Source organism: Lycium barbarum, chromosome 2, assembly GCF_019175385.1.
Source record: "Lycium barbarum isolate Lr01 chromosome 2, ASM1917538v2, whole genome shotgun sequence".
In the NCBI taxonomy this organism is placed as follows: Eukaryota; Viridiplantae; Streptophyta; class Magnoliopsida; order Solanales; family Solanaceae; genus Lycium; species Lycium barbarum.
In genome coordinates this window covers 18,229,336-18,250,237 of record NC_083338.1, presented here as the reverse complement: position 1 = coordinate 18,250,237, position 20,902 = coordinate 18,229,336, and the positions used below count along the sequence as shown (strand labels likewise).

The 20,902-nt window shown below is 39.2% G+C and overlaps 1 long non-coding RNA gene across 1 annotated transcript; it reads left to right on the top strand.

Moving 5' to 3' along the window:
* Positions 1–20,192: 20,192 nt before the first annotated feature.
* LOC132626293 (uncharacterized) lies at positions 20,193–20,902 on the top strand. The gene is made up of 2 exons (XR_009577226.1): positions 20,193–20,415; positions 20,701–20,902. It is a non-coding gene; the product is annotated as an uncharacterized LOC132626293 (long non-coding RNA).

The window sequence follows — 20,902 nt, the reverse complement described above, 5'->3', positions numbered from 1 at the left end:
CAATCCACGCACCACAGATAGTGTCTAACTATTGGCCAGATAATCAAACAATTAAAATCAAGAATAAATAAGCAACCCACAATATGGAAAATCAATAGATAATAATCGTCATCAAATCAACTTTCAAGTCTTTCGCTACAACCCTAGAACTAGGAGATTTAGCTACTCATGATTCGATCATCGACAAAAGAAGCCATGAATAAACTAGGGTTGAAAAAGATGAAAAATAAAATAACCTAAAGGGAGAAAAAGGAGAACGGTGGCTTACAAATCCTTTAACAATCCCAGAATACCGTTCTCAGCTATAAAAACATGTATATATATAGGCTAGGGTAAAAATAATAAATGAGGAATCCAAATCCTAGTCTAATCGGGAAAACATTCGCAGATCCCCGCTTTCCTTCCGCATCGCGGAAGGATCGCGCAATGGTCTGCAGGTTCTCGCCTTCTTCACGCGATGTGGATGGATCGCGCACACTGATGACTGAGTTTGGTTGTTCCGCTTTCTTCACGCGATGCGCCTCGATGGCCTGAATTTCTGAAGCTTCTCGCGATCCTTCCGCGATGCGGATGGAAAGCGAAGATCTGCAGTCGATTAACTCTCCTTTTAGTTCGTCCTTTGCGGTCTTCGACTCGTCATCTCAGCCAATCGACATATGCTCCGAATTCCAATCATTTCAAGCACAGTTTCCATCGTTTGTCGTCATCGTACCTATACACATGAAATGAAACGACATAAGTTCAAATACGACGGTTTCGTCATGAATTAAACGATAAAAGTCATAAGAAGAAGCTGTAATACGACACAAAACATGATATTTGTGCCAAATATCACCACCCCCCACTTAGACTTTGCTCGCCCTCGAGCAAACACAAACCAACATCAGACTACACTTCTAGCTCACTCATTCAAACAGGTCTGCAACGGGATTCGGCTAGTATGGCCAAATCTTGAAGCGAGATTTTCAAAAACAAACCAACGACCCAGATTGCGAAAGCCATGCCAAAGGTTTTAAAAGCCTCATTTTCAGCACCAAGTACTTCTTTTCAACGAAAACATTTCGAATTTCAAAACAGTTGACTCAACGACACCACTTTAACGCATATAGGTAACCTTATGATCAAGAAATCAACACTTCACCACTCTATTGCTAATTATGTGCCCTCACCTCAACAAAGTAGTCCATATCTCATTAAGAATCACATGTTTAAATCAATGGACCTAACATCAATAAATGCACTCACTCTCACAAAGAACGTCACATGTAATGTATGACATACCATATACTTGCCCGTAGTGTAACCACTCTACTAATACAAGTAAGACGAACCTAGAATCAAGTAGGACTTCGAGGGTTGTAATGTAGGCTACGGGACGGGTAGGAATTATTTGGATAATAGTGACTAACCTCCCTAAGCACTTTAATACTTATACATTCGTCATTCTTGCACGATTTCTTTATTATCCCTTATTTAACACCAACCAACCTTTAAATTTCTCCCAATTCACCCATTTTATTTGTTTAAGCACCACTCTTTTTAAAATCACACAAGTTAGAAGGGAAACTTTTCGCTACATTTTTTTTCTGTCTTTTTCAGATTTCTTTCTTTTCTCTTTTTTTTTTCAATTCCCAACTAACAAGTGAATTAGTTCTGTTCATTCGGTGCTCCCATTGTCTTCTTAGATTCCAGTTAACAACCATTTCCCCTATTTTCGCCTCCCAACTCCCATTATGCATGTAAATTGATTAAAGTGCTTCTAGAGTGTTTTGGATCAAACATCGAGTGCTATAGAACGAAGGGGTAAGGCTAATTAACTACTATCAAAGAAAAGGCTAAAGGCTCAACGGGGTTAACTAAGGTGTTATTTGCACGCTGGTAGGATAATTTTTTAGGCTTTTTAGTGACTAATCAAAGAAACGCCTCTATCACTTTCTAGGCTCAACCAAACTTCATTTCGCTTTGTGAACACACAGGGCAAGTTCTAGATGTCAATACCAAACATGGATTCAAATATGAAACCTTACTCACACATGGCACACAATCAACGCAAGAGGGATCCGGTTGTCCTTTGAAACAATCAAACACAATGGAAATCAACAATGCCAAGTGGGTCATACGAGTCAAACAAAAACCATTTTCAAGTGCTTCCAAGAAAAGTGATACAATTTCACGGCATGCTTTCACAAAGATTTCAAGATCAGTCATAAGCCACTACTTCACCTATCCCGTGCACCTAGCATTTGAATGCACCTAGCCTACGGACTAATTTTCCCTCAAGCAGGTTGTCATCCACCCGTCATCAGGAACAACTCTTTCTATGACTATAAAATAAAAAATCTACCTACGCCCGGTTCAGTGGCCCCCCCTCGGGAAATAACCGAGGCCATAAGAAAACCAAAGGGGGTGGATGATGAATGCCTACTAATGAGGGACTTAAGAAGTTATCAAAGAAAAATAAAATCTTTTTGAAAATTTTCTACTCTTTCTATTTTTTTTTTCGACTCTAAAATGCAAAACTAAAAAAAAAAAAACCTAAGGCATACTAATCATCATCCGCAACTTCAAAAAGATGATGTTACAAACCAGGGACGTATTTCCCCACCCCACACTTAAAGTTATGCACTGCCCTCATTGCATATATATTTGAAATCAAATAAAGCGCAAACGAGGTAAGAAATACTCCCTGGGGCCCACTAGGGCCTAGTCGTCCTCATCAAGGAAGTCCTCATCATCAGCCGCGCCCTCATCTGGCTCGACGTCTTCTTCCTCTTCATTGTCGTCGCCTTGCATCAGCGACTCTGACTCCTCCTCATCTTCGAATGCGGCCATTACTCGGTCAGCTGAGTTCTCGTCCTCATCCGCGGGTAACTGAGATAGCTCGCCCACCAGCGCCCGAGAATGTGGAGTGTGTGGGTTATCAATAAAGACCCTTGTGAGATCAATATTAAAGTGTTCACTCGCAACCATCATCCCCGAGTACAGTTGAGCTAGATGAGCTAGTACAGTGGACTGGGCAGACCTTTCCTCTGCCGGGGTTAAGTGATATCCGGATACATTTGCGGGGGCCATGACATTGGAAATATCGAGCGGGTCAATGGGCGCCTCAAGTACTCTATCAGTAGAGTACGCTAACTCCTTGTCGAGTTGCATTAGGTAGGAAGTGAGAGTGTTTCCATAACTTAGTCTTTTTGACTTCCCAGTACGCACTCGGCGGATTTCCTGCAGCATCCAATACCCTATGTTCACCGGCTGCCCTGTTATCAGGAAGTACACAATGCACACTCTCTCCCGTTGTACCTTCGAGAAGTGATCAAGTGGAATTATTCTCGCATTTAGGAGGCGCAGCCACACTCGAGCCTCTCTACAAAAGTTGCTCATGCTCATACTTCGATGCTTCCGAAGAGGCCCTGAATATCGTGCCCATTGAGCTTTTGAGTTGGCTCCACACAGAGTTTCCCGGATAGCCCTATAATCAGGCCTTTTTATGAACTCTAGTAATGGCTCAACAGGCACATCCGGGACTCCAATGGCCCCGCACAAAGTTGATGCCGTCAATGGCACCTAATTTCTCCAAAAGAACATAGAATCAAGAATCCTGCGGGTTGGTATGCAAGCATAGAGTTCCATGACCAAATCGATGTTCACTGGGCCCGGTTGCTCAAACACCGACGTCCATCCCATGGCAACTATACGGTCATGGATATCCCGAAAATTCTTCTTCAAAGGGGCTCGACTGATTGCTCGCTCATGGGTGTACCCCTTCGAGGTGTCAAACCCCACATACCACTCTGCTCCTCCCCCCGCGAGACGGGGGTTGGTTGTCCTTTTAGTTGCCGGAGGAATGACAACCGCGGGATGTTTGCCTTTTCCAGATGTTTGCCCCCTTTTTCTCTTTGGGCGGGTTTTGTGCGCGCCCTCTTTTTGTACCCTGGGAGGAGGAGGCGACAACTTTACCCTTGGATTTGGCGTGAACCATTTTGCCTGCAAAACAACGCATTACCAAACGAGAGGTATAGGTCAGTAACGACAGGGTCGTGGCACAACTCAATCTATGTTATGAAAACAAAAATCAAAAGAAGTTAACTACTCCTACAAGACTTAGCAAACAAAAACAAAGTACTCGATTGTCATGTTGTAGGGCTTGGGACGAAAAAAGAATCACAATTCTCCAATCCGCCCTCACAATTCGAATTTCATGGTGAGATGAATTTCACAAGGGTTCCTATGCTCGGTTAATGTTCCATTGCTACTCAAGACTTCACAATTTCACAAAAACTTGGTTTAAGACTTTTATCGAACACCTTGTGGGCGTAAAATCGTCCCTTAACTTTGGGTAACAATGGTGGGTTGAAGAACCCTCCTTTATGCAATGGGAGTCACATTCTAGCCACATTCACACCTATTACACAAGCAATACCAATCCCCGCCCACAATTCGCCCATACCATATCCCTACTTTACATATACCACCAACAATACCAAGGGAAAAAAAATTGGGGAAGATGAACACTTACCTTGTGATGTTAATGTGGGATGGATTAAAGCAATTTGAAGGGGATGGGGGGAGTTGGGAAATCGTTTTAGGGTGAAAATAAGAAGGGGAGGGGGCGGCCTATACATATATGTCATACCCCTTTTTAACCGGAGTTAAAGTAGAAGTACGACATATTGGAGATTCCTGTTTTTGTGATTTTTAAGGAGTCGCCACCTAATTATTTATGGTGAATTAGGACACCTAAAGTTTATTAAAGTTATATTTAAAGTTAACTCTGTTTAAGGTTTCCGAAACTTAAGATTCTAGGTAAGGGTTCAATTAGTCTAAAGGGAAGGTATTAGACACCCTTTAAGACCCATTAACAATGGTTGACCGACCGGACTTATAATTAATTAGGCTAAGTGTAAATATGGTATTATAGAAAAAGAAAGTAGCTTTGTAAGTATGACTAAAGTTATAGATAGACATGTAAAAATGCTATTTAAAATAGAACTTGTAGAAAATAACAATTTGTATAAAAGAGTACTTTTAATGCTATTTTGAAATACGATTTATAAACATTGTTTAAGGCTTTAAACGAAAGTATAATAGTGTTGTTTAAAATAATAACTTGTAGAAAGCATAATAATTTGCGTAAAAGAAAATTCTAAATGTTAAATGAGACTTATCCTAAATGTTGAATGAGACTTAAAGATATTGCTAAGACCTTAAATGAAAATATAGTAATGTCATTCAAAAATAAGATTTGTAAAAAAAACAGGATGATTTGCCTATGAATAATAGTCTTTTAAAGGATAATGTGACAAACGTGATCTTTAAGTAAAAATGATATTATATGAATATAATGGTATGAAAATGCCTGGACTTATGTTCTTAAATATGATGAAAAGGCCATGAATTTCTTTCTATTTTTTTTATTGCTCTTTATTCAACCAATTTCGGCCAAAAACATGTATAAATTGAGTAAATCTTGAAAATGCTTGTAAAATACAATTGGATTCACATTTTGTGTGTCAATGATATTTTGAAATTCCTAAGATGGTAATAATGAGAAATGATTCCTTTAACCCAAATGATGTAGTCATACTATTTTAAAAATTCATTACTCAAATAAATGCTATAGATATTATAAATAGTTTTTTTTTTTTTTAAATAGAAGTGAATGTAATTTGTGGAATTAACTACCCATTACTAAACTAAACCCTTAATGTTACTAATCTTAATTAACAAAGCACAAATGTTAGTCATACAATACATGTTAAATGCACACAAAAAATAAAAATAGAGGGGTAGATATGATGTAAATGGGCTCAGCCCATTTTGGACCGCTGTGATCTGTTTGCAGTTGGGCTTCGGCCCAGCAACAATTTATATATGTTGTTGCTGTTATCACGCTTATTGGGCTTCGGCCCAGATTTCATTTTCTCTGTTTGGCTGCGGATTGGCTGCAACTATATGGGGCTGACTCGAGAGGAGTTGTGTTGGGCCTTTGGCCCAACGCCAAAATGCGGGAGAAGATGACGAGTCGCTTGGACTTGTATGCGAGATATCATGCATAAAAAAAACAAAAAGAAAAGGATTAGTACATGATCGACGAATAAAACTAAACATACCTAATGTAAACTTGAGAAGGAAAATGCACAAATGACCTTACAAACTGCATAGTTAGCCTATTATGAAGTAAGGGAATTCAAATAGCAACCAATTTGTTCACAAAATCTTAAACAAAGAAAACAACTCAAGGGATGGGCCTCCACAGCCTTAAAATTTGCAAAGAGGAACCAGGAAAGAAAAAAAAAAAAGACAAGGCCATTTCTTCTAGTTTTCAGAGATAAAGAGTCAAGCGATAAAGAATCCCAGCTAAATACTCAACAGTTTAAGACAAGAGGATGATATACTCGACTAATGCAAGTATGCATAGCATATACAGTCTCAGTTGAACAACATCGCAGAATAAAAAAAGATCCATTTAACATGTAAAATCATACACCTCATTTCCAGGTAAAACTAAGTTGATAATCTAGAAGAGACTACTCATTTTGGAAGGCATGGAAATGAAAAAAAAAACAAAGCTGAAGGCTGCCTGATAGTAGGATTATATCAAACAAGTCTACCACTGCACAACTAGACACGACCAGGTATAGAGATCAATCAAAGCAGTGGCACAACAGCGCAATTTTAACGAAGGATGAAGGCAAGAGTAATTAAAATAAACAAACAACAAACCTCAATAGAGGAACAACCACTATTTAACAGAACACTATTTTTCAGAAGCAAGAAAATGATAGCATGGTGATCAATCACATAGGTATCAGTAACTAGATTCGAAGAAATCCAATATGTTAAGTTCAGAAACTTGGACAGCCTTAGAGTCATGGCCTACTAATCCACAGAGAAATCAGAACTTGTAGGCAAATGATGAGAAGCAAGGAAAGACTCAATGGGTTAAATCCATTTATTCCAGCACAACGGAACAATGAATTTTGACACAGATTTCCCATTCACAAACTTATGACTTCAACTTAAAAGAGTAAAACATCATTCGTGTTCCATTTAATGGGCCTTCGTAGTTCCAAACAGATGTGACCAAACTATGAACGCTACTGCTATACGCCACAGCTCTTAAATTAGTATCTAGAAGCAGCCTCAAACTGAACGTTCCTTTGTAATGACTTCAGTTCCATATGGACAACATACGAGACTAATTAATTCGACACCCATTCACACAAAACAGCTGCATTCAACAAGGATATTCATGTTTGCAAATGGACATATTTAACGACATAGAGATGAAAACAGAACATGGTAACAAAAAATCCATACTTCGCATACATGTTGCAAGCTGAAACGACATTAAATATCTAAATTCGTAAAACTCAGCCTTGCTTGATTAATTCCAGATTCCTAATAAACAAGACAAAACTCGAATGATACCCACGATATTCAGAATATAGAAACCAATAACGAGCAATCCAATGAAGCAAACAATTAAAGTTCAGATCCAACTTAATATCATTATGACGCACAAGCTAATAATTCAGAGTCCATATAACTGATATACACGATATATACTCCAATGTACAAATTCTTATAGCTCAAACGCATGCAGGAACTGTATACATCTAGTATATTTTGGGTATATCTCCCATACTCTCAAATAGAAAATCAACACTTACACAAATAAGACATGCTTGAACATTACTATTACCAGCAAACATCTTTGGCTATACTAACATACCCGAGTGCCGCAATCATTGAGAATACGCTATATTAACTAATACTAAGTTCGACTAAACTAAATCACTGCCAACCCAGCTGTTAACTAACACATGATCATAAATTAAAACTCAACACGCAGAATACTAAAAATTAAAGAAAAGGGAAAGGTTTACTGACCTTTTGTAGGTGCAGTGAACGGGGTATGAATCTCGGATCTCTACTCGAACTCGAACGAACCCGATTAAAGTAACTATGTTTTTGTAAGGAAAATTTGTAGATTCCAGATCTTTTGTCCAAGTTTCTTAGGTTTCTTGCTCAACAAAAATCCCTCTTTTTCTAAAACGATGCTCAGTTCCCTCCCCAAAACTGAAAATCCTCCCCCCCCCCCCTTCTGGATTAACTCCCGTTTTATTTATAAGGTTTCATTTGTATTAAAGTAAAAGGAGGAGCGTATGAGAGAGACGAAGCGAGGAATAAGCGTGGGGGACAAGGGGAAGTGAAGAGACAGACATGGTGGGGAACAGAAGTGAGTGGAGGGATGATGAAGGAGGCAGAAGAAGAAGAAGAGAAAAAGAAGAAGACGATGAAGGAGGCGGAAGAAAGAAGAAGAGGGGAAAGGGAGAGATGAACGAAAAAGAAGGAAAAAGAAAAAGAAGTGCAAAGATGTTTTCATTATTCCTCTTTCTTTTTCATTCCTTCTTATTCCAAGTTCACCGCACCAATTCCTCTTATCTCTCTCTTTACTTTCCTTCTTTTTTTTTCTTTTTCTTTTTTGGGTAAATAACATTATCAGGAATTTGTCCTTTGTAAAATAATATTTTGACAAAATAAAAATTATAACACGTCGTTTTAAAATACGAGCTTCAAAATGAGTCCAATATTGATATACTTTCGAGCAATTGCTTATGAGATGAAAATTGTTGATTCTTCCTCCTCTATTTAATTATTCTTGGGTTTCTGATTTAATAACTAGTACAATATATACTATGTGAAGACAATTAATAATTAATATGTAGAAAATAAGGATTTAACAAAGTGTTGTCTTGTAATTAATTTAACGATTCTAAACCCGAAAAAAAATGAAACGATGACGAATATTTAAAAATTGGTGATAAAGTAATGCTCGTGATGTTGATAGTAAAGTAGTGAAAATTAGTAATAGTGAAAATAAAGTGTTCAGCTCGTCAATAAATTTAGAAGCCCGAGTAAATAAATTGAAATAAAGGAGGGACAAAATTGGGTGTCAACAATATATGCGAAAAAGAAAGCAAAACCGGGTCGACCCGCGCGATCAGTCCGCATCGCGGGTCGATCGCGCGAGGCTGCAGAACTCCACGCGATCTGTCCGCATCGCGGGTGGATCGCTCAAATCACTGAACACTTCTGATTTTGAATGCGCGATCTGCTTGCATCGCGGGCAGAAAGCGCAAATCACTGGGCGCTTTGTCTGTTTTCTTCATTTTTTGCCCAATTCCTGCAACATGAACAAACATGACTTATATCCTACAAAATGTTGGGTTGCCTCCCAACAAACTCTTTAGTTAAGGTCGTGGCACGATCTTTTTTTTTAAGACACGGGTTGCCTCCCGAGAAGCGCCTGATTTAAAGTCGCGGCACGACGCAGGTTTTCCTCAAGCCTCTTCTAGATCGATGGTGGTCCTGGCGCGGTCAGTGGCCCCCCCATAGTAATGTTCACTCTCTGCCCATTCACCAGGAATGTCTCATCCAAGTTGGGTCTTTTAAGCTCGACTGCACCATGTGCAGTCACGCGAACTACTTCGAATGGTCCGGACCATTTGCTCTTCAGCTTTCCACCGAAAATCATCAGCCTGGAGTTATACAGCAATACTAACTACCTAGGCTCAAAGTCACGAGATTGGATGCGCCTGTCATGAATTCTTTTGGTGCGCTCCTTATACATTTTCGCGTTTTCATAAGCATGATAGCGAAATTCCTCCAACTCGTGCAGCTGCAACAGTCTCTTCACTCCAGCTTGAACCATGTCGAGATTCAGCTTCTTGATCGCCCAATATGCTCTATGCTCAAGCTCGACTGGTAGATGACATGCCTTACCAAAAACGAGCTTATAGGGGGATGTACCAATTGGAGTTTTGTAAGCTGTTCTGTATGCCCACAGAGCGTCATCGAGCTTTATTGACCAATCTTTTCTACTTACGCTCACAGTCTTCTCCAGAATCCTCTTGATTTCTCTGTTCGATACCTCCACTTGACCACTCGTCTGAGGGTGATAAGCAGTCGCTATCTTATGTTTCACCCCATACTTGAGCAGCAATTTATCAAAGAGTCGATTGCAGAAGTGCGTACCTTGATCACTGATGATGGCCCGTAAGGTCCCAAACCTTGTAAAAATGTTCCTTTTCAGAAATCGCGCCACCACACTAGCATCATTGGTGGGAAGTGAAATGGCTTCCACCCACTTCGAGACATAGTCTACAACCACCAATATGTATTTATTTCCCTTGGATGGTATGAAGGGACCCATGAAGTCAATACCCTACACATCAAACAACTCGATTTCCAAGATGCCCTTCAAAGGCATTTCATGACGCTTGGAAATATTTCCGGTTCTCTGGCAGCTATCATATGCTCGCACAAATTCATGAGCATCTTTGAACAAAGTTGGCCAGTAGAATCCGGACTGAAGTACCTTGGCCGTTGTTCTGTCACCAGCATGATGTCCTCCATAGGGTGATGAGTGACACTTCTCGAGAATCGCTGAAACCTCTTCCTCTGGAACACACCTTCTGATTAGCTGATCTGTGCCAACCTGGTAGAGATAGGGCTCATCCCACACATAGAAACGACTGTCATGCAGAATCCGCTTCTTCTTCTCGTGATTAGCACTAGTGGGTAAATCTCACTCACTATAAAGTTCACCATGTCTGCATACCATGGCACCTCAGCTGCTTTAAGATCAAAAAGTTGTTCGTCCGGAAATGTCTCATTAATCCCTACTGCTTCATCCATATGTTCCCGATCTTCTAACCTCGATAAGTGATCTGCCACTTGATTTTCTGTGCCCTTTCGATCTAGAATCTCGATGTCAAACTCTTGCAGCAGCAGCACCCAACAAATAAGCCTCGGCTTTGCATCCTTCTTTGCAAACAAGTAACGAACTGCCGTGTGGTCAGTGCAGACAATCGCCTTCGTCCCCACCAGAGATGATCGGAATTTGTCAAAGGCGCAGACAACCGCCAATAACTCCTTCTCTGTGACAGTATAGTTCATCTGGGCTGCATCAAGTGTCATGCTGGCGTAATAAATAGGATGAAAGATCTTGTCCCTTTTCTGACCAAGGACAGCGCCCACAGCAAAATCACTTGCATCACACATTAGAATAAATGGTAGAGACCAATCGGGTGCGACGATAATAGGAGCAGACACCAACCTTCGTTTCAGCTCATCAAAAGCCGTCAGACAGACTTCATTGAACACAAACTTCACATCTTTCTCTAAAAGCTTGCACAGTGGGTTAGCAACTTTAGAGAAGTCTTTGATAAACCGTCGGTAGAAGCCAGCATGCCCAAGAAAACTGCGCACTACCCGAACTGAAACGGGTGGTGGCAGTCTTTCAATTGCTTCAATCTTCGCCTTGTCAACCTCTATTCCTTTGCCCGATATCTTGTGCCTAAGAACAATTCCCTCGCGAACCATGAAATGGCATTTTTCCCAGTTAAGTACCAAGTTTGTTTCTTCACAACGAGCTAACACGGCATCCAGATGGTTCAAACAGTCATCAAAAGAATCTCCAAAGATAGAGAAGTCATCCATAAATACCTTCACATAATTTTTCACCATATCGGTGAAGATAGCCATCATGCATCGCTGGAAGGTACCTAGAGCATTGCACAAACCGAAAGGCATCCTCCGAAATGCAAACGTGCCATATGGGCATGTGAAGGTGGTCTTTTCTTGATCCTCGGGCGCGATCATGATCTGGTTGTAACCCGAATAACCATCCAAAAAACAGTAATAATCTTGCCCAGCCAGTCTGTCGAGCATCTGATCCATGAAGGGTAAAGGGAAATGATCTTTTCTGGTGGCGTTGTTCAACTTGCGATAGTCGATACATATCCTACAGCCTGTAACAGTTCGTTGAGGCACCAATGCATTCTTCTCGTTTTCCACCACAGTTATGCCCCTTTTCTTCGGGACACATTGTACAGGACTCACCCAATTGCTGTCCAAGATAGGATAAATAATGCAGCTATCAAGCCACTTGATTACCTCTTTCTTCATCACCTCCTTCATGATCGGGTTCAGTTGCCTCTGACACTCAATACTGGGCTTGCTGCCTTCCTCCAATAAAATTTTGTGCATGCAAAACGAGCTACTAATACCTCGAATATCAGCTATCGACCACCCGAGGGCTCGGATACGATCTCTTAGCACTCGTAATACACGTTCAACTTGCACATCAGTCAAATAAGCAGAGAGGATTACGGGCAATGTGTCTCCACTACCCAAGAAAGCATAGCGAAGGTGAGGAGGTAATGGTTTTAACTCAAGAATGGGCGCCTCTTCAGTAGATGGTTTCGGCTTCTTCCATGACTCTGGCCTGTCTAGCTCCTCAAACGGTGTATGTGCTCGTAGATAAGCACATGAAATGTCAAGAATGCTAAGACGCTCCTCCACTTCTGCATCAATCATCAGATCTTCCCCATACACCAAAGTTGTCTCCAACGGGTCTCGCGAGGCTAGAAAGTGATCCAATTCGGCATTTGTGAGCTCGGGTTCCACCACAGAAATCATCTTCAACTCCTCATAATGGGCACACAACAAAAGTCGCCTCTTGCCCATTAACTGTCATGGACATCTTTCCATATCTCACTCGGATCACAACATCAACAGTAGGCAAGAAGCCTCTCCCCATGATGAGAGGATCACTCTTATCTGCCTTATAATCAAGTAACACAAAATCAACCGGCAGAATAAATGGGCCTACCTTCACAAGAACGTCCTCAATAATACCATCAGGATAAGCAAGAGAGCGATCAGCCAACTGCAAAGTAATAGTGGTTGGCCTAGGCTCTCCCAAACCCAATGTACGGAACACAGAGGTGGGCATCAGATTAATACTAGCACCCAAATCACACTATGCTAGCCCAACTTCAATGTTTCCAATCGTAATCGAAATTGTGAAGCTGCCCGGATCTTTCAACTTTGGAGGGATCTTACTCCTCACTCTAGAACTGCACTCTTCAGTAAGTGCAACTGTCTCAAACTCTGTCCAACGCCATTTGTTCGCGACCACATCTTTAATATATTTCGCATATTTTGGGACTTCTTGCAGAAGCTCCACCAAAGGTATGTTGATGTGTACCTGTTTTAAGAGTTCAAGAAATTTCTTGCAAGCCGAATCTGCCTTTTGTTTCTGAAGTCGCTGTGGAAAGGGAGAGGGTGGTCGTACCACTTCCTCTACATGCTGCTCTGCGACTGTTTGCTTTGGTTCGGCTCGCTTAGCGGGGATAAGTTCTGCCTCTGCTATGTTCTTCCTTTTCGGTGGCACTTCTTCTAGCTCTCTACCATTCCTCAAGGTGACTGCTTTGCATTCTTTTGGATTCTTTTCCGTATCACTCGGAAGAGCACCCGGAGGTCTGACATTCTGCATAAGAGCCATCTGCCCCATCTGACGCTCAAGCTCGTGAATTGATTTTTGCATCTCACTCTGAATTTTCTGATTTTGCTGCTGCATCACCTGATTTTGAGCTATGAGTTGCTTCGTCATATCCTCTAAATTGCTAGCTGGCTGAGCTTGAGGTTGTTGATAGTTGTTTGGCTTGTGGAAATCCTGCTTTCCAAATGGAGTGTTGTAATTAATTCCGTAATAGTTTCCCCGATTTCCAGTACCACGATTCTACTGTCCTACAAAGTAGACGGACTCTGGATTCAATGAACAATTGTTATAATCATGAGGTTCACCGCAACCTACACATGCTGCTTGCTGAATGTGCTGAACTGGTTGAATCTGCTGAGCTTGTGGAAACACCCTCAACATCACATTAGTAAAAGTACCTATATCAGCCCGAATAGCTGCAACATCATCAACTTTAAGAACTCCAGCAGCCTTTTGTGGTAACGCCCGGCTAGTCTCGTTATACTCATGATGACCGTCAGACATCATCTCAAGGAGATCTTCCATTTCTTCATAAGTTTTGTTTAATATCTGACCTTGAGCTGAAGCATTCAGCAGGGCCCTTGATTCATGTTTAAGACCCTCTACGAAATAGTTGCCAATGATCTCATTTGGCTACATGTGATGGGGGCAATCTCGCAGATAGCCCTTATATCTTTCCCAAGCGTGTGGTAGAGATTCGGAATCTCTCTGAGTGAAGTTAGAAATTCTTCCTCGCAGCTCCTTTGTCTTCTTGGGTGAGAAGAACCTATCGATAAACTTATTTGATAATATCTCCCAAGAAGTGATAGAACCTGCAGGTAGATTCGTCAACCATTCCCTCGCTTTGCCAATAAGTGAGAACGGAAATAAGGACAGCTTCACATAATCATCGGGAACATCTCTATATTGGAAATTCTCGCTCAGCTCCACGAACTGCATCAAGTGCTTATGCGGGTCTTCACTAGATTTACCCATATACTTGCACGTATGTTGCACCAGCCGCACTGTTCCTTCTTTTAGCTCGAAATTTCCAGTAATGTCAGGCCTAACAATAGCTTTAGCAATGATCGCCAGACTTGGCCTAGCATAACTGGATAACAGAATTCGTTGTTCTTGTGCCCTCGCAACTGCTCTCTCTCCCTGTTCATCTGCGTTTCTTGCTCTATCCCTTTCTACCTATTCAAGAGCAAGTCTTGCTGCTTCGTTAGCCATTTGTCTCGGTCGTCGGAAGGTTCTCTCGATTTCTTGATCAAGATCAACTAACGGTTGTCCTGAACTTCTAGTGCTTGGCATAAACCAAGGAAGCCTGAAGAATCACAAGTAGAACAACGAAGAAAAGTAAAGACTTGAATAGAAAAACAAACCCAAATTAGAAAAACAGTAAATTTTTCTAAGTCCCCGGCAGCGGCGCCAAAAACTTGTTGCTCCCAAACGCACACGCAAGTATACGTAGTCGTACAATTAATATAGACTGTTAAGTCCAGATATCGATCCCACAGGGGCTTAGATTCTACTGTCAAACTAATTCAAATTCGAATGAAACTATTCAAGAAAGTGAAAATCAAGATTGTTTGTGGTACGAAACTAAAACTGAAAAGTAAACAATTTATGATGGGTGTTTTTATGACTGGGACTATGTTGACAAAGATTGTAAGAAATTTTAGATGAGAGAAAGATCTAGGGTTATGAGTTTCGACAATCCAGATGATCTTCAGACAATTCCACCTATTTTATTTCCTGGGTCACTAGTTGACGGGTTAATTATGCTTTATGATATTCTCTCGAACTACTCACAAGCCTGTAGATGTTACTTTAATGCCTATATCTCTATGGTCATCAGATGTAACAAGAACGCCTTTATTTTACCAAATTCAACTAAGTAGGGCTAAAGGGTATATCTCTATCCTCAGTAGCGAAACGATTAAATCGAACAAACTCTATTTATTCTTATTACGTACGTGAATTCCCTTTCTCAAGTTCAATCCACGCACCACAGATAGTGTCTAACTATTGGCTAGATAATCAAACAATTAAAATCAAGAATAAATAAGCAACCCACAATATGGAAAATCAATAGATAATAATCGTCATCAAATCAACTTTCAAGTCTTTCGCCACAACCCTAGAACTAGGAGATTTAGTTACTCATGATTCGATCATCGACAAAAGAAGCCATGAATAAACTAGGGTTGAAAAAGATGAAAAATAAAATAACCTAAAGGGAGAAAAAGGAGAATGGTGGCTTACAAATCCTTTAATAATCCCATAATACTGTTCTCAGCTATAAAAACGTGTATATATATAGGCTAGGGTAAAAATAATAAATGAGGAATCCAAATCCTAGTCTAATCGGGAAAACATCCGCAGATCCCCGCTTTCCTTCCGCATGGCGGAAGGATCGCGCAATGGTCTGCAGGTTCTCGCCTTCTTCACGCGATGTGGATGGATCGCGCACACTGATGACTGAGTTTGGTTGTTCCGCTTTCTTCACGCGATGCGCCTCGATGGCCTGAATTTCTGAAGCTTCTCGCGATCCTTTCGCGATGTGGATGGAAAGCGAAGATCTGCAGTCGATTAACTCTCCTTTTAGTTCGTCCTTTGCGGTCTTCGACTCGTCATCTCAGCCAATCGACATATGCTCCTAATTCCAATCATTTCAAGCACAGTTTCCATCGTTTGTCGTCATCGTACCTATACACATGAAATGAAACGACATAAGTTCAAATACGACGGTTTCGTCATGAATTAAGCGATAAAAGTCATAAGAAGAAGCTGTAATACGACACAAAACATGATATTTGTGCCAAATATCAGGCTCAGTGAAATTAGTTTCGCACCAGTTGCCTTCTGAGTTAAGGAGGTTTTACTTAGGTGTCACGGATGAATCCAATCATTTCCGTACTTATATAAGAACATATAATAACATGTTTGCATTTACTTCACTAGGAGTAAACTAGAATAAGGAATTAGCAACCAGAACTCAAGGTATCTATACCTTTAAAGTTCAAGGACAAATGTACCATTTTATAAACAACCTCATTCCCTCCGATAATGAAGCAAGAAACCTACAACTTTATTTTTATGACAATGAGGATGATATAGTAAATAAAATGGCCTTTTCAGAAAATCTGAACAGATCGATTATTGCAAAGTTGATAGACATTCTAAAAGTTAATCCATACTCTATGTTTCTGAGATCTTTAACGGGCATTCCTACCAATAGTAGCCAGTTGGTACGCTATCATTATGGTTGTTATGACCCATTACAATATCCTTTATTGTTTCCCTACGGAGAAAATGGGTGGCACTGTGGCATCCAAAAAATTGTAGAAAAATGTAGCTCTTCCAGGAATCGTTCTTCCCACAATCAAGAGCAACTTCCTTGTGTCTCTAACTGGTGCTCAATTGATGGGCTTCTTAACGTCGAAGAGGAAATCTTGCAGAAAGAGAGACGTAAGAAAAACAATGTGTCATGTTGTGAATATTACTGCTATAAACTTCAGATTAGAGACGATGAAGATAATGGAACTTTACATCCTGGAAGGTTATTCCAACAATATTCTGTAGATGAATTTCTAAAAGTGGAAACACAAAGATTGGACTTTTTGTTGTTCAATCAAGATTTGTTTAGGCTTGAAGTATTGGCAGGTCCTAGGGATCTTCTAAGGCAGGTTGAAAGAGACGCTTTAAAAATTGTTAGAATACCTGAATTTGTTTTTCAAAATAAAGAAGTAACTTAATTATGAGTCCTAAGCTCAACCTATAATTGAAAATATTGACAAAAGAAAATTACATATGCTGTTTTATGCATAAACATGTTTAGATCTTTTTCATGTTCTTATTAGGCTTTCCAGTTTTTGGTACAAGCGAAAATCTAATAGATATCAGCATCCATTCTTTTTGCCACTGTTCCCATAAAAAGTGACGCAGTTGTCTAATAGATCATAGACATGAGATGGGGAGGATTCATATGGTTGTCGAAAATGGCAAGCACATATTTGAAGTCAACAGTTTAAACCGTTTTCACCTGTCTTTTATAGATATTTTTAATCTGATTTGAATTGCTCCTCCTTGGAAATAATGATGCACTTTGTGTTGAAAAAATGAAATTTTGGCTAAATCTTGCCCTTTCTCTCTATCTGTCATAATCTTGAGTTTTTCAGATACAACTTTCATAAATGCGGGCTGCATAGCAATTGATGATGCTCTTGGTGAATAATAAAATTTTATACATATGATACTATAGGTATCGATTTGATGTCAATCTCGAAGATACCTCTGGCTCAGCAACTCGGATGATTATGGACAAAGAAGGAGAAAAACTATTATCTCTTACTGCAGCAGAGATTTACGAAAGAGTTTCAGCTAAGGTACAAATTTTTAAAAACCAACTTATACATAATCACCTCCTAAATAAACTTTCAAAATATTAAATGAATATATTTTTTCCATAGAATGAGAACCTGCCAGTGGAAGATTTCCAAAGCAAATTTGGCCAGAAGCTGTTCAGAATTCAAGTAAAGAAACCGTTTGGCCATGCTTCATCCACATCATCTTCAAAATTGTATATCCAGTCATGTGTTGAAAAGGAAAGCATTATTCATTCTCTCCCAGCACCAGCCACAACCTCAATAAATATCAGCGAAAGCAATAAAAGGAACAAAAAGAATATGTATCTTCCCATGATACAAAAACAAAGCTGCCAACCGAACAAGGTGAATCAGTGAAGTGAAACAGAAACTGGAGCTAGCAACTCCAGTGAAAAAGAAATAAAGGTAACCACACATTTCTTCTTCTCAATCTTTCTATAAATATATATATATATATATATCACAACTTTCTTTAATAACTATCATCTTCTTTTTACATAGGTTAACCAACTCCTTTTGCAACCACTTTTGCCTTTTATGGAACAAAGGTAATTACGACGAAAATTCTTATCATTTATCACTTAGATGTTTGATCTACTTCATCTCAAGTGTTTTGGTTCAAAGTTGCGATCTTTAGTTGGTAATCTTCAGGAAATTTAGTTTTTCATTTATTTCCCTTAACAATTTATACTCAACATCTAGACAATGACATTGGTCATCCTTTATATTTAACTGATTGCTTAATTTTTCCTTCTTCCCAACAACAACTCACTAACATTTTTTAAATACATATCTACAGTTGTTTTGCAGGAAAATCAAGTGCTTACTATAACGTGCTCAATTTTTGGCTTGTACATAGATTTCCAGTGACTTCTATAGTCATGGAATAAAGGTCAGTATCTGCTAAGTTGCTTTCTTCTGCAATTTTCAGGTTCTAGCATCATATCTGTTTGTAAAGTAATCTGTTAGCTACAGGTCTACCTTTTTTTTAGCCTGCTAAAACATAAAGTCAATTTTCCTTCTCCGGTAGTAACATACACTGCGTTTGTGAAAAGTTGTTTGATTACCAACATATTTTTGAGTGATTTTGGAAAAAAGTTTGAATCTTGTTTTTGTTTTCTGAATCTTTAGGCAGTGGAGTGTAATTGCTATAAGTTTTATGGAGGTAAAAAGATTGAATCTTGTTTTTGTTTTCTGAATCTTTAGGCAGTGCAGTGTAATTGCTGTAAGTATTATGGAGGTTAATTGTTGTGGAGGTTAATTGTTGTGGATGCAAATTGTAGAGTAAAAGTAGTAGTTTTTGCTACATATTAGAGATCTTACTATGGAACATCAATTATGCAGCAAGTAGTAGAGTTCTTGGACTGTTGACACATCACTGATGTATGCAAATTTTGATACTATAGAGTGAATGGTGTAACTTTTGTTAGTTTTTGGTGGTTGCTTGTGGTTATTTGTTTCACTAACTGTTTGAAATTTGTAGCTGAGTACTTTAGACATAAAACCAAACTCTTAAGTACTGTGAACCAACTTGCTTTTTTTTGACAAAATGATCATAATCTTTTTCCTAATTTCGCAGTCTTCCTCGGTTATGACAGTTTTGCAACCAGATTGGTCTTTAAATATGGTCCCATCCCACGAGCAGATTACGCTGAGGTAACGAATCAACTACTCTTCATCCTAAATTACCTAAGATTGACTATATCAATCCTATGTATCCATTCCACTCTGTTCATGGTAGTCCACCAAATAAGCAATAATTCAATAATACACCCAAAAAATCTACATAAGAAACCAAATTACCCCTACTTCATAATAGTGAACTAATAAAGTAAAACAACAAGCCACCATCAAGAAAATTCTTTGTGTGCAGAAAATGGTCCAGTGATAGAAATCGGAGCCTAGAAGGTGAATGTGAAAGAGAAATTGAGACGGAACCAAAGTGCGTAAAAATTAAGACTTCTGGTGGAAGTCTAATTGGTGTAAGTATTGTGGAGGTGAATTGTTGAGGATCTTGTGGATGTAAATTGTAGAATAAGAGGAAGCAATTTTCGCAGCACATTAAAGCAAGTAATAGAGTTCTTGGATGCTTATTTTGATACTACACAGTCAATGGTGTAAATTTTGTTTAGTTGTTGCATGTCCACAATCTGCTGCTCCTATAGCATCACCACCATTGCCTCCAACAAATACAACAATGCCCCCTTCCTATAGCATCACCTTCACCGCCACAACCACTAATTTCTATTCCAACACCTCCTGTAGAATCTGCTCCTCCAATTAGTCCTCCACCTGCACCATCCGGTCCACCTGCTATGATTCAGAATAAAGAATTCTTTATCAATGAAAAATAAAGGATTATGTATGAAGAGATTGTTTACATTCATAGCTACTAAAATTATAAGTTATCTTTCCAATTAGATGTGTGGGAACATAATCAAATATTTGAATATGTTTTAAATGTTGGAAGCACCAGCTGTTATTAAATGCTCTACCATGACAAAAGAATTGTAGGATGTCCAGGAGGTGAAAGCAGTAAGTGTCTCTTACAAATTCAGATAAAAAATCTCTCTGTTACAGATTTCTTCTAAGTTATTTTCTAATTTAACAGAAGATAAGCATGATGTTGTTTGGTTCTGGCTAGAGAAGAGCAAGCCACATGAATGCCCAGTATGCACACAGTATTTTGTGGTAAGTAAGAAAGGAGAAATATTTGATCCCTTACACCAATAGGGTAACGTTTTCCCTCTTCAATTTTTTAGAGCAGAGGAAGAAGGAGAAAAGGATTAAGGAATAACTGAGTTTTACAGTTCAAAAGAATTAACCTAAAATCTCAATTTTTCTCCCAAGTTCTTAGCTGATTTTAATTTACTTCTCTATCAACATTGGTTCTATTTTTTGTGTTTTCTTTATGTTTACAATATTACTTTACTATCTACTGGATTATCTAAGTTTATTCCTTCAATTTCTTCCGAGGTCATAATTATGTTCCAACTGTCAGAATCCAAATTCTAATCCAATCTCATACAGATGTTGGAGCACCTACCAAGCTACCTATGTAATTTTGTTCCACAAACTGTCTTTGTTTTTCATTTCCTGCAAACTACTCCTGTAACTTTGTTCTACAAATGAATGTAATATACTATTACGCATGTCATGTTAATATTTAGTTTAATCA